Consider the following 12705-nt stretch of genomic DNA (forward strand, 5'->3'; position numbering starts at 1 on the left):
TACACAGATTAGGGAGGGGAGAGTTTTTTTCTATCTATTCTCCTTGCTAGCTTTTGGCACCTCGGGCCTTGTCCATTCATCTTTCTAGCTTTTGGTGTTCTCAGTGTAAGAACCTCACCCTGTGCCATCTTGGTCAATGGAGGAGACTCCCCAGCACTCCCTGACTGTTCTACAGTAACAATTCTCCCCTTCACAACTCTGGACCTTTGTCATTTCAGAAGGGTAAGTGATGGAGGTCTCATCTTCTGTAGTTTCTTCCTGCTATCAAAAGCCATAGTCTTACCTATCTGTGCAATCAGAGATTCTTGCTATGTACTAAAGGAAGAAGGGAGTCAAAAATAGAGGGAAACCTTTATGCAAGGAAGAAGGATTTCTGTCTTCATAAGGTGGCCTGCACAGTATCTAGAGGATGGCACTGCTGAACAAGTGAAGCTGGTAGACTGACTGCTTCATGTTTCAAGAGACAGTGTTGCAGATGAGCTTCCAAAATGAGACCTATTGTGTAAACAAGCGATCAAGTATTTGGTGAGTGCTATGCCTACTGGTGCAGAAGGAATTGCAGTTAAATAATCAACTGGAGAGATGAAAGGATCCCCATAATCTAATCCTGAGTGGGGCTATGGGTGGCACACCCAACAGCGGGATAAGTTTGCTGAGAAAGCCAGTATCTGGGATATGTGGACAAAGCATGGACATACAGTAGCAATTGTCGAAAAATAATAATAAAATAAAAACTATCATTGTCACTTATCTTTGGGAGCCTATGTCCCTTTCTGGAAGAGGAATTTTAAATATCCTTCAGGAGTGCAGGTCCAGCTTTCTTTTGCAGTATCAACAGCAGCAGCAAAATCCAAGTCCTCCTCAGGTGGTACTCACTTTGTCCCTGTGGGTGGAACCAAGACTTGATCCCCATGAGCTTTAGAAAAGAGTGTGCTGTCAGCAGGGTGTCATAGGGACCAGTCCATTGTTTGGCTAACTGCTGTTCAGGACTTTGAGTCTTCCAGGTCCTTAGTAGACAGTCTTCTGGCTAGAATGGGTGTAAGGGCTTATCAGATGGGTAGATAGGCCTACAATAAGCAAACTTGTGCGAAGTTGTTAGTGTTTTCCCTAAATGTTGTACATATTGTTTGACCTTTGATTCACGTTCTAAATCTAATGAGGGTGTTCCTAAAACAGAAACTTGGAAGAGCCTCCCATAAATTATTTCAAACGGGCTTAACCTAGAGATTATTTCTTTGAGTAGAAGTTTTGCTACCTCAGTTGCCCTGTCAGGTCTAGTAGGGTATGCCCCTACTCATCCAGGAAAGGCAGCTACAAAAACTAAGAAAAATTTAGTTCCTGGATTTCCGGTCAAGATGGCAGCACAGGTAAACACATCTCACCTCCTCACACAACCACATCAAAATACAACTAAATTATAGAACAGTCAATACCCAGAAATTGTGTTGAATGGAAGTCTGACAACTATGGAATTAAAGAAACCACATCCATTCAACTGGTAGGAGGGACAGAGACATGTAACGGGCTAGTCCCATATACACGTGTGGTGAATAAAAATTTCAGGAGGAATATCTCAGGAGTGAGGAGTCCCAGCCCCACACAAGGCCTGCCAGCCCAGAGTACGAGGGCCAGAAAGATAAGTCTTCAAACAATTGGCTGCAAAAATCAGCAGGAATTGAATCAGTAGAATAAACATCTGGAATACCAAGCAGTTCCTCTTAAAGAACCCACACACAAAATTATCAGGCTCACTCCTTCTGAGCTCCAGCACCAGGGTAGCAGCTTGAAAGGTACCAGTGGCATATAGGGAGGAACTGAAGTGGCGGGCATCATGTGAGAGCTGGGGGACAGCTTTCTCCCAGACAGAAAGGTGGGCAGAGCCACAGAGCTGGCAGCCGTGTGCCATATCTGAGACTCCACCAACCTGGCTAACACTATTTGCCCTGCCCTAGAGATCCCTTGAGGCTCCACCCACCCAACTTACAGCTGTTAACAGTAGCTTTTCCATATGAATGGCTGGTCTTGGTCAAGCTTCACAACTTCTTAAATTATTTCAAACAAGAAACAGCTGGTCTCAGTGAGGTCCCAGCGCCCATACACCTTGCTAAGTGGTCCCAGGCATGGCACTAGCAGCAGCAAACCTAGATTCCCAGCTTGGTTCCTCCTGGGAATCTCCAAGCCCAGCACAAGTGGCAGCCATCTCAGATTGCTCTGTAGCTCAGGTAGGGTGGCCCTGGGCAAAACACAAGTAGGGGCTGACCTTGGCTTGCATCACCCAGGAAACTCCAGGGCCTGTACACCCAGTGGACAGCTACAGACCACATCAGAACACCACTACTCTGCCCCTGCACTGATGATCCTCCATGGAGGGCAGAGGTTGGTGGTCAGTGATCAAGGCCAATCCCTGCAAATGGCTTGCCTAGGTAAATACCTCCCATTGACTGACCTACCAACAGCAACCAAGGCTTAACAACAAGAGAAGGGTGTCCTCAGCCCACACAAAGGACACACCTCAAGTAACCAGCTTAGGAGATGGGGGAGGCTATGCCATTGGACCCTACAGAACACCTACTACACTAGGCCACGCTACCAAGACAGGGAGTCATAGCAGCTCTGCCTAATACATAGAAACAAACATAAGGAGGCTGCCAAAAATAAGAGACAAAGAAACATAACCCAAATGAAAGAACAGATCAAAACACCAGAAAAAGAACTAAACAAAAGGGAGATTAACAATCTATCAGATGCAGAGTTTAAAACACTGGCTATAAGTATGCTCAAAAAAGTGAGTGAAGACCTCAACAGCACAAAAATGATCTAGTCAGAAACAAAGGATATACTAATTTAAACACAGAACAATTTACAGTGAAACAACAGAGTGGATGAAGCCAAGAACAAAATCAATGACTTGCATTTTAAGGAAGCAAAAAAAAAGTTAATCAGAACAACAAGAAGAAAAAAGAATTTTAACAAATGAGGATAGTATAAGCAGCTGCTGGGACAACTTCAAGCATTCCAACATTCACATCATAGAGGCATCAGAACAAGAAGAGAAAGAGCAAGCAACTGGAAATCTATTTGAAAAAATAATGAAAGAAAATTCCCCTAATTTGGTGAAGGAAATAGACACACAAGTCCAGGAAGCACAGACAGTCCCAAACAAGATGCATGCAAAGAAGCCCACTCCAAGAAGATTCATAATTAAAGTTCCAAAGTTTAAAGATAAAGAAAGAATCTTAAAAGAAGAAACAGAAAAGCAGTTAGTCACTTCCAGGCAAGTTTCCATAAGACTGTCAGCTGATTTCTCGAAAAAGCTTTGCAGGCTAGAAGGGACTGGCAAAAAATATTCAAAGTCATGAAGAGCCGGGACATATACCTAAGGTTTCTCTACCCAACAAAGTTATCATTTAGAATCAAGGGGCAGATAAAGAGCTTCACAGACTAGAAAAAACTAAAGGAGTTCATCATCAACAAACCATTATTATATGAAATGTTAAAGGGACTTATTTAAGGAAAAGAAGTTCAAAACTATGAACAATAAAATGTCAATAAATACATACTTGTTAATAATTGAATCTAAAAAGCAAATTAAACAAACAAGAACAGAAACAGAATCATGGATACAGAGGGCATTGTGATGGTTGCCAAATAGAAGTAGGGTGTAGGGGAATGAGTGAGGAGGTGAGAGGATTAAAAAGTACAAAAGGTAGTTACATAATAGCCATTGGGATGTAAAGTACAGTATTCAAAATGGAGTAGCCAAATAATTTATACGTATGACCAATGGACATGAACAACGGTGTGTGTGTGTGGGGGGGGTGCTTAGTGCAGGGTGGCAAAGGGGGAAAAATTAGGATGATTATAATAGCATAATCAATAAAATATTTAAAAATTTTAAAGTTCCCTGTGGTTTTAGACATTATGTATAGTGAGCTTGCCAGTCCTCAAATACGCATATCCTTTGATATTGTACACTCTTTGTTAGAGCGAGTTCTGTTTTAGGATTGTTTGGGGCACATATCCCATAGGCATGGATAATTTTTTGAATGATTATTTGTAAATGAAGCCACTTTAAATGTGATCTAATGAGGTCCAGTAAAGCAACTCTTCTGTAATGAGAATGAATCCCTTCATGTAGGTGTTTGAGGTAAAATCATACCATGAGTATCGACCCCAATTCACAGGCCTGTTCCTCATCTTGTTCTGTGTAATGTGGTTTAGATTCTGAGAAGTCCAGATGGGAAATAAAACCCTCAAGAAGCGGTGGCCCTCAGGCAGCTTATCTTGCTGCTTTATGGGCAGTTTGGTTTTCCTGGCTTGTTTGGGCACCATTCTCCTTGTGTCATGGGCAGTGCATTATGGCAATTTGGTTTGGTACATTCACTGCCTCCAGCGATTGTAAAATCTCTTTTACATGTTTGATGTCCTTATTCCCTAAGGTTAAGAGCCTTCTTTTTTTCTGTATTGCGCCATGGGCCTGGACTACTCTGAAAGCTTATTTGGAGTCAGTGTAGATGTTAACATTCTTTCCCTAAGGCTCTGGTGAAGGTTATCAGTTCAGTCTTTTGTGATAAAATTCCTACAGCAAGGGCCCAGGCTTCTTCTACCTCATCTCTGGTGACTACAGTGTATTCCGCTCGTTTTTGACCATTTTCCATGAAGTTGCTTCCATCTGCATATAATTCTCAGTCATGCTCTGTTGGCAGCTGGATCAATAAGTTCGGTCTGGGGTTCATCATCCCAAACAGCTTATTCCACTGCTCATAGATCTTGGGTGGGAATAGTTCACTTCTGGGTTATCCCAGGCAAGTCATGAGCACCTGGAGCTGAAGAGAATGTTCTAGTGAAACTCCTAAATATAATTGCTGCCTCTTAGAGGAAAAAGTTATTTGTGCATGCAACTTGCAAAGTTAATATCAGATCAACAATGGAATGGGGTGGTCTGGCATATAGAAAAAAGTATGTGAAAGTTTTTGATCCTCAACCTAGCATTCTAGAAGTTGAAAGAATACCTGTTTTTGTAATTTGCCAGTCACTCAAGTAACCATCACTGCAGCTGAACTTTTGTTCATTATTTTTGTATTTAGCACTGAGTATATAGCTCCCATATCTACAAGGAAGTAAATTAACTTGTTTCCCACTGTCAATTGTACCTAGGGCTCTAGTAGTGAAATAGTAATCGGTTTTAAGGTGTCTAGGGGAGCCCCTGGTCCTCCTAATTCATCATCAGATTCATCATTCATTTCTAATATTTCTCAGCAAAGGTTTCTATCCTTTTTATTTTTCTATTTGAGTTCCAGGCAGTCTTTTCTCCAATACCCTTCCTCTTTGCAATAGGCACAGTGATTGGCCCCTAGTGGATCTTTCCATTTTCCTTTCAGGTCCCACCTCTCTCTTTGGTTTCCCTCAATTGTTTCTGGGAAAAGAGTGGCCTGGTAAACTCTAAAGGCTATGTCCACCAACTGGGAGGGATTCATTTCTAAATCTCCATCTAAACATTAGAGTTTCCTTCTGAAATCCAAGACACATTGCCCAGTAAAAGTTATGTTTGTCATCCACACATTTTCTGGTGCCTGTGGGTAGCATCAGTGTACTTTCAAAAGGCCTGATAGATTCTTTCTAAAAATTCAGAAGGATCTTCTTTTGGTTTTTTTGATGACTTGTATCATATTCTGGCTCTTTGTTTAGGTACCTCTTTCTTAATCCCTTCCAATATATACCTTTTGTAATGCGCTAGGAAGGCCAGGTTTCCCCAATTCCAGTTTGGCTCTGTCAAGGGAATCGCCCCAGCTAGGTTGGGGGTCCCATTGGGATTCTCTTGATGGAGGCAATGAACCTCTTTGTTAACCTTATTTATAACTAGCTGCCTTTCATATGCCATTATAAGGGTGTTAAGAAAAGCCTGTACAGCTGCTCAGTTTGGATGGTGAGTGGCAAAAATAGTGATAATATCTGCCATTTTCTGAGGATCCTCCCTATATGAGGAACTGAAATTCTTCCAATTCAGTAAATCTGAAGTAAATAATGGAATATGAGCCCAGTAGTGGCCAGCAGGCTGGCCATCCTGGTTTATTCTGTGTATAAGGTATTGCCTCAATGGGAATTGTCCAGTCTGGATAGGGATGCTCCCTGGCCAACTTGGGTGCCCTGCTAGGTCTTCATGGGGAAGACCTTTTTTTTTTTGTTATACAAGAATGAGGTTGTTGCCCCACTTGCCCTTTCTATAGGAGTACCTAATAGGGGTGGTGGCAGGAAAATCTTTCTGCTACTAACTGTGGGTTCCCTGGATTCAGGGCATTAAAGAGACCCATCTCCTCATTTTTTTTCTTCTTGTGTCTTACTATCAGAGAGGGATTTTTAAGCCAGCTCCTTTCTCTGCATCATTAGGATGTTTACTTTTTAGGCCAAATCCTTATTGTGTAAAGACATAAATGCCTGTACATAAGGGATTCTCTGACCATTTGCAAAACAATTCCAACTGTATAATAGTATAGTAATTTAGGGAACAATTTAGTGGCTATTTTTTTCAATAATCTAAAGTATACACAGACCAAACAGTGTTACAATAGAAAACCAATTCCTTCTTAGTCATTGGATAATAGCTGTATGTGGACCAATTTGCTAAAATTCAGCTCAGTGGATTCCCTTCAGGAGTCAAAACTTAACAACCCCTGGTGGCATAAGAGCACATACTCAAAACCTTAGCCATAGAAAAGCCCCAAATGAAGTGAGAACATATAAACAAAACATGGAATCAGAATTCCTTTAGTCCAAATGAGCTCTCACAAGCAAGTCCTAGCATCTTTCCTTCTGCCAATTGATATCACAAGAGGTCCTGACCAGAGCTAAATGGCACAAAGCCCAAGTGGCACAAAGCCCAAGCAGCAGGGATAGCCTACCAATGGGCACGACAAATGGTCCTAACTAAACCCAGGTGGCACAAAGCCTAAGTGACACAAAGCCAAAGCAGCAGAGATATAGAACCCCCAGAGTGCATATCAGTTCAACTTACCCAGTCTGGGGTCTGTCTACTCCACAAAAACCTGTTTTCATTCACCAGCCAAGCATTTCAGTCTGCTAACACATTGAGAAAGAATGCAGGGAAATTCCCCAAGGAAAGCTCTTGGCAGCTTCTGGGAAGTCCTTACAATCCCTCTCCTAGGGTCAGTCTGCCACAGGCATCTGGGACCCTAGCTGAGGCCCTCCAGGTATTACTGATGCCCATGCTGTCCCAGCAGAGCTGCCAAAAACTATAACTGAAATGCAGGTTTGACTGTTTGCTGCAACAAAAGTCAAACTTGTGAGACAGATGCTAGTGCAAAAGGAAAGATGCTTATTTAGGTGCTGCAACCTGGGAGAATGGTAGACTTCCATCTCAGAAACCATCTCCCCTTCTTGCCCAGGCGCATGGTTCTTATAGGGATAGGGAGGGGTGGGCTTTTTTCTCTCCAATTATGTTGCTGGATTTTGGTGTATTCAGGCCCCTGTCCATTCATCTTTCTAGCTTTTGGCGCTTTCAGTGTAAGAACCTCCCCCTGCACCACCTTGGCCAATGTCGGGACACCCCCCAGCACTCCCTTACTGTCTATGGTTACAACTGGGCCACAGATTGCACAAATATTTGGGCAAATATTATTCTGGATATTATTGTAAGAGTTTGGGGGGATTAAATTAATGTTTAAATTAGTAAACTGAGTGAAGCAGATTCAAAGTAGGAGAGATTCCTCCTGCCTTACTGCCTTCATACTGGGGCATGGTTTTGTTTTGCCTTAACATTCTTCCTGGGTGCTAACCTGCTGGCCTTCAAACTGGAACTACTTCTCTGGGTCTCCAGCTCACCAATTCACTTTGCAGATCTTGGGACTTGTCAACCTCCATAATAGCATGAGCCGATTACTTATATTTTCCCACTGGTTCTGTTTCTTTAGAGAACCCTGTCTAATGTAGGCCCTACATGACTGAGCACAGTCTTGTAAAGCCTGCCTTGGGTATCTCCCACACCTTTCAATTTCTTTTAATTTCCACTGTTGCCAGGTGAACTCCAACCTTTCTTCTTGCCAGCCCTTTACCAGAGCTCCCTAGATAATCTTTCATTTGGGCACTTCCCTGTCAGAGTCCTACAAATACAGTCAATTAGTGCTATCCTCTGTTAAGAAGCACTCCATGGCTTTTCTTTATCCTAAACTTCGTTATTTACATTCATGACCCCTTGGGACCTAGCCCCCATGTAAATTTTCCAGTCATATACCTCCATATCAGTCATTTGCTCTAGTCAGTTTTACTTCTTGCAGACTTATCTGGGCACAGTGGTAATTTCCCCTACAATACCTTGGGCCACATTATTACTGAAGCCTGAAATGAAACCCACTATCCTTAAAGAACCATCTCAAGCAATTTTTTCCTTCATAAAGCCCATGAGAAATCTAGCTACAGTCAGTTTACAAAGGACCAGCCTTCTTAGATCTGCACTTGACCCCTGCCTTCACCTGTCTGTATTTATGCATTCCTGCTTCTATCATCATTAAGCTTTAGAATGTATTTTCCCCACAAGGTGACTACAAGCTATTCATAGATGCCACTGTGCATGAATTATCTTTCCTAGGGTAGTGTTATGTTCCTATTAAGAGCTGAAGGCATATTTCTTAAAATAATGAACAGATAAATTAATGATTGCTCATTGTAGTAGGTTGAATGGTGCCCCCCCCCCCCTGCCAAAGATATGTTTACATCCCAACCCCTGGAACTTGTAAAGGTGACCTTAATTGGAAAATGTTTTTTTGTAAATGTACTTAAATTAAGGATATTTTACAGTGACAAGTGCCTTTATAAGACGCAAAGGAAGAGAAGACACAGACAGAAGAGAAAGACAGGTGAAGACAGACACATTGATTGGAGTGATGCATCCACAAGCCCAGGAATGCCTGAAGCCCCCAGAAGTTGAAAGAGGAAAGGAAGAATTCTGCCTTAAGGGCTCTGGAGGAGCACAGCAGCACTGAAATCTCGATTCTGAAATTCTGGCCCCCAGAACTGTGAAAAAATAAACTTCTGTTGTTTAAGCCATCTAAGTTGTAGTAATTTGTTATGGTCAGCCCTAGGAAACTAAGATGTCCATCATTCCCTTGGCCTCTTTGTAGAAGTCAGTCTCCAACACATCTGTGTATTAGAGTAGAACCATTTTTATCTTAGAAGATAAAGAGACAATGGCCCCAGGCTCCTTGAATAATAGGTACTTATTTAAATTCTTTAAAATGTCTGAAGAAATATCCCACAGTTTTTTTCAAAAACTGACAACCAAATTACATGATTCTTAAGAATTATATCTTAGCCAAAAGTGTTTCATATATAAAAAATATAACTTTTTATTTTGAGATCATTGTAGATTCAAATGCAATTGTAAGTACATTTTACCCAGTTTCCCCAAATGGTAACATAATGCAAAACTATGGTGTAGTGTTACAAGCCTGGTATTGAAATAGATACAATCCAACAATCTTATGCAGATCTCCCGAGTTTTAATTGTACTTATTTGTGTGGGTGTATTTGGTTTATGTAATTTGATCACTTGTGTTGGCTTATGTATCAATAACCACAGTCAAGACACAGAACTACTATTCAGATTGCCCTCAAATTGCCCTTTTATTACTATACCATTTCCTTCTGTGTCCTGCCCCAATCCTTCACCTTGAGGATAATAAATTGGTGAATCTCTAGGAAATTATGCTGAGTGAAAAAAAAAGCCAATCCCAAAGTGTTACATACCATATGATTCTATTTATATAAGCTTCTTAAAATGACAACATTTCAGAGATGGATACCAGGCTGGTGATTTCCTGGGGGTGTATATTCTCTTGAAAGTGAATATACGTAAAATTTTTCAGGGGTCTCAAACTTGTCCAATACAGCAAATTAATTTTTTCATTCACTAAACATTTGGGGAAAACTTGTGTGTCCCTGACACCACTTTGATGCTGGGAATACTAAATCTCTGCCTCAGGAAATATGTTAAGCCCTTTGGTGGCGAGAAGCACCCACCATGTATGAGAAGTCCCAAGAGAGAGAAAATATGACTGAATAACAACAATAAAAACAAACAAGCAAACAAAAATGGAGGGGGGTGTTGAAAAGATACCATGGTGTTTATGTAAGAAGTAAGTGAAGTTCTGTCTCCATTAAGGAGTTGTGAGAAACTGAGAGAATTTGGCATGTGAGTTAAGGATTTGAGGGAGTAAGCAGTTTAAGATATAGGTACAGACAGTAAATAATAAGCCATGTGGCTTCTGTACTTTGGGAAGAGGGTGAAAAGATCAGTGATGAACTTGAGCACCTAGTGTTATGTTGGTATTTAGCTATATATTGATGGGAAAGGGGAGCAAACGGGAATTAGACATTGAGCTTAATAAACTGGGGAACCTAAACCTGTTTGCTTCACCAGGAAGCTACAGCTCTTCACACCCCAGGGGATTATAGCATTGCTCTGCCAAAGGAATCAACACTTCTCCCTTCTCCACTCCTGGATTGTTGTGGGGCACAGGGGGAGATGCTAGACCACAGAGGCCTGTCAGTCTAACTAGGGGATGTGGACCCACCCAAAGCCCATGAAAGCTTGGGAAGTTGATTGGTTCTTTTGAAAAAGTATCTGATCCACCCTGGTTGGTGTGGCTCAGTGTATTAAGCGCTGGCCTGTGAACCAAAGGGTTGCTGGTTCGATTCCCAGTCAGGGCATATGCCTGGGTTGCGGGCCAGGTCCCTGTTTGGGGGCACGTTAGAGGCAACCACACATTGATGTTTCTCTCCCTCTCTTTCTCCCTCCCTTACCCTCTCTCTAAAACTAAATAAATAAGTCTTTAAAAAACAATAAAAGAAAGAAAAAGTACCTGATCCAACCCAAACCCAAATTAATATAATCCCAGAGGAACAAAGAATCTCTCTCTCTCTCTCTCTCTCTGTCTCTGTCTCTCTCTCTCTCTGTGGCTCACTCAGGACAGATTGGATTCACACGGTACCTATTCTCTCCATAGCCATGTGGCCTTAGCAGCCATGTATGTGGCCCATGGTCATGGTGACTATGGCTCCAGGAGGGATCCTAAATCCTGCAGCACAGCAATGGACTGTAGCCGGAAACACATGCTAAGCTAGCCAGATGCTGGACTGTACCGTACTTTAATATAGAGCAGAAACTCTGGGAAGTGGCCTTTATCCTGACCTTACTGAAGACAAGACTGGCCTTTCCCCATGGCAGGACAGATGGAGATGGGACATTGGGAAGTCAGGAGAGGAACCTCCTTAGTTTTACATAATCAGAAACGTTTACCATATATCCCCATCCTCCTGTGCTGGTCTCTGGAAATTCTTTTTTGTGACACCACAAGAACTCATTTTCCCCTGATAACACTAGGATATATAGCGCTGGTGATGGAGATAGCACAGTTCTACTGTGCTGGATGGTGCCAAAGGGGTTGAGGAGCCATGAGGTGTCAGTTCCTATGGATTGGCACAAGCTGTGTACAAAGCGTTGCCCAGAAAATACCAAAACAACAAAGCTCTTCATGATGAGTCCTAAGATTTTTAGAGTACTAAAGAGACACAAATTTCCAGGACAACTGGTGGCCTAAACTGGTAAACAGATATTTCACCAAAGTTTTGCATGCAGATTAAGGGAAAAGTGGGTAACATTTAACAATTCTCTGGGGCCATATATAATAAATGAGTTTCATCTCCTACACTAAAAACTACACTAACTATTCTCAACTACTGCTACTACCACTACTACCATAAAAAAAAAAAAAAAAAAAAAGACTGAAAAAAAAAAAACAAAAACAATGACAAAATGCCAAGACTCTGTGAAGGAATTGTTATTGTTCCCATTTACAGGGAGAAACTGGCTGGGGCAGACTAAGCAATTTGTCTGAGGTCACTCAGCAGCTAGTAATAGATAGACTTAGGACCTAAATTCATCTGTCTGATACGAAATCCAACTCAATTCTCCCATCTCAGGTTTTTTGATAATTAAACAATAAACAATAATGGAATCAGGAGGAGTGTCCTCGAGGTAGAGAAGAGAAGGGAAATTTGGACAGGTGACATTATTTTGGAATCTATAGAAACTGAAGGTTAAATTTTCTACTCCTGATTTTGTAAAGCGAAGTGAGCTGTTTTTCTGGCTCTTGCTTCATGAATAGAGATGGAAAATTTGACTAATGGATAGACCTCTACAAAATACCAGATGCTATATTTGAGCAGAACTTCTCTGGGTAAACAAATTACACTTAAAAATATGTACCAAACTTCAGTGAGGCCATGGCAGTTCTACAAGAAATGTTTCAAAATAAAAGTGCAAAAAATGAACAACTTAGGGACTCATAAATATCCTTTCATATTTGATCATGATGCAAGCTAAGAGTAGTTCAGATGTGGTAACTTTTAGGGAAAGGCGGAGTGAAGAAACGCCAATAGTTACAGTTAACGAAACAAATTTGGATAGGTAGAGCGATTCCTTTTCTTTAGCACGTACAGCCTTGGACAAATCAGGCAGCCTTGCACAAATCGTAAAGCCTGTAAGATTTGAAAGTCAATGGAATTTTCTGGGATTACAATGTTTCCATTTAATTTCCCCAACAGGTAATATTGAAATTAGCAACATTAGGGAAAAGTTTGAACAAATTTAAGGTTATGTATAAAACTACATGAAAGGAGCATACAAAGACG

This window comes from Furipterus horrens, unplaced genomic scaffold, assembly GCF_987537825.1.
Source record: "Furipterus horrens unplaced genomic scaffold, mFurHor1.1.pri manual_scaffold_9, whole genome shotgun sequence".
Classification (NCBI taxonomy): domain Eukaryota; kingdom Metazoa; phylum Chordata; class Mammalia; order Chiroptera; family Furipteridae; genus Furipterus; species Furipterus horrens.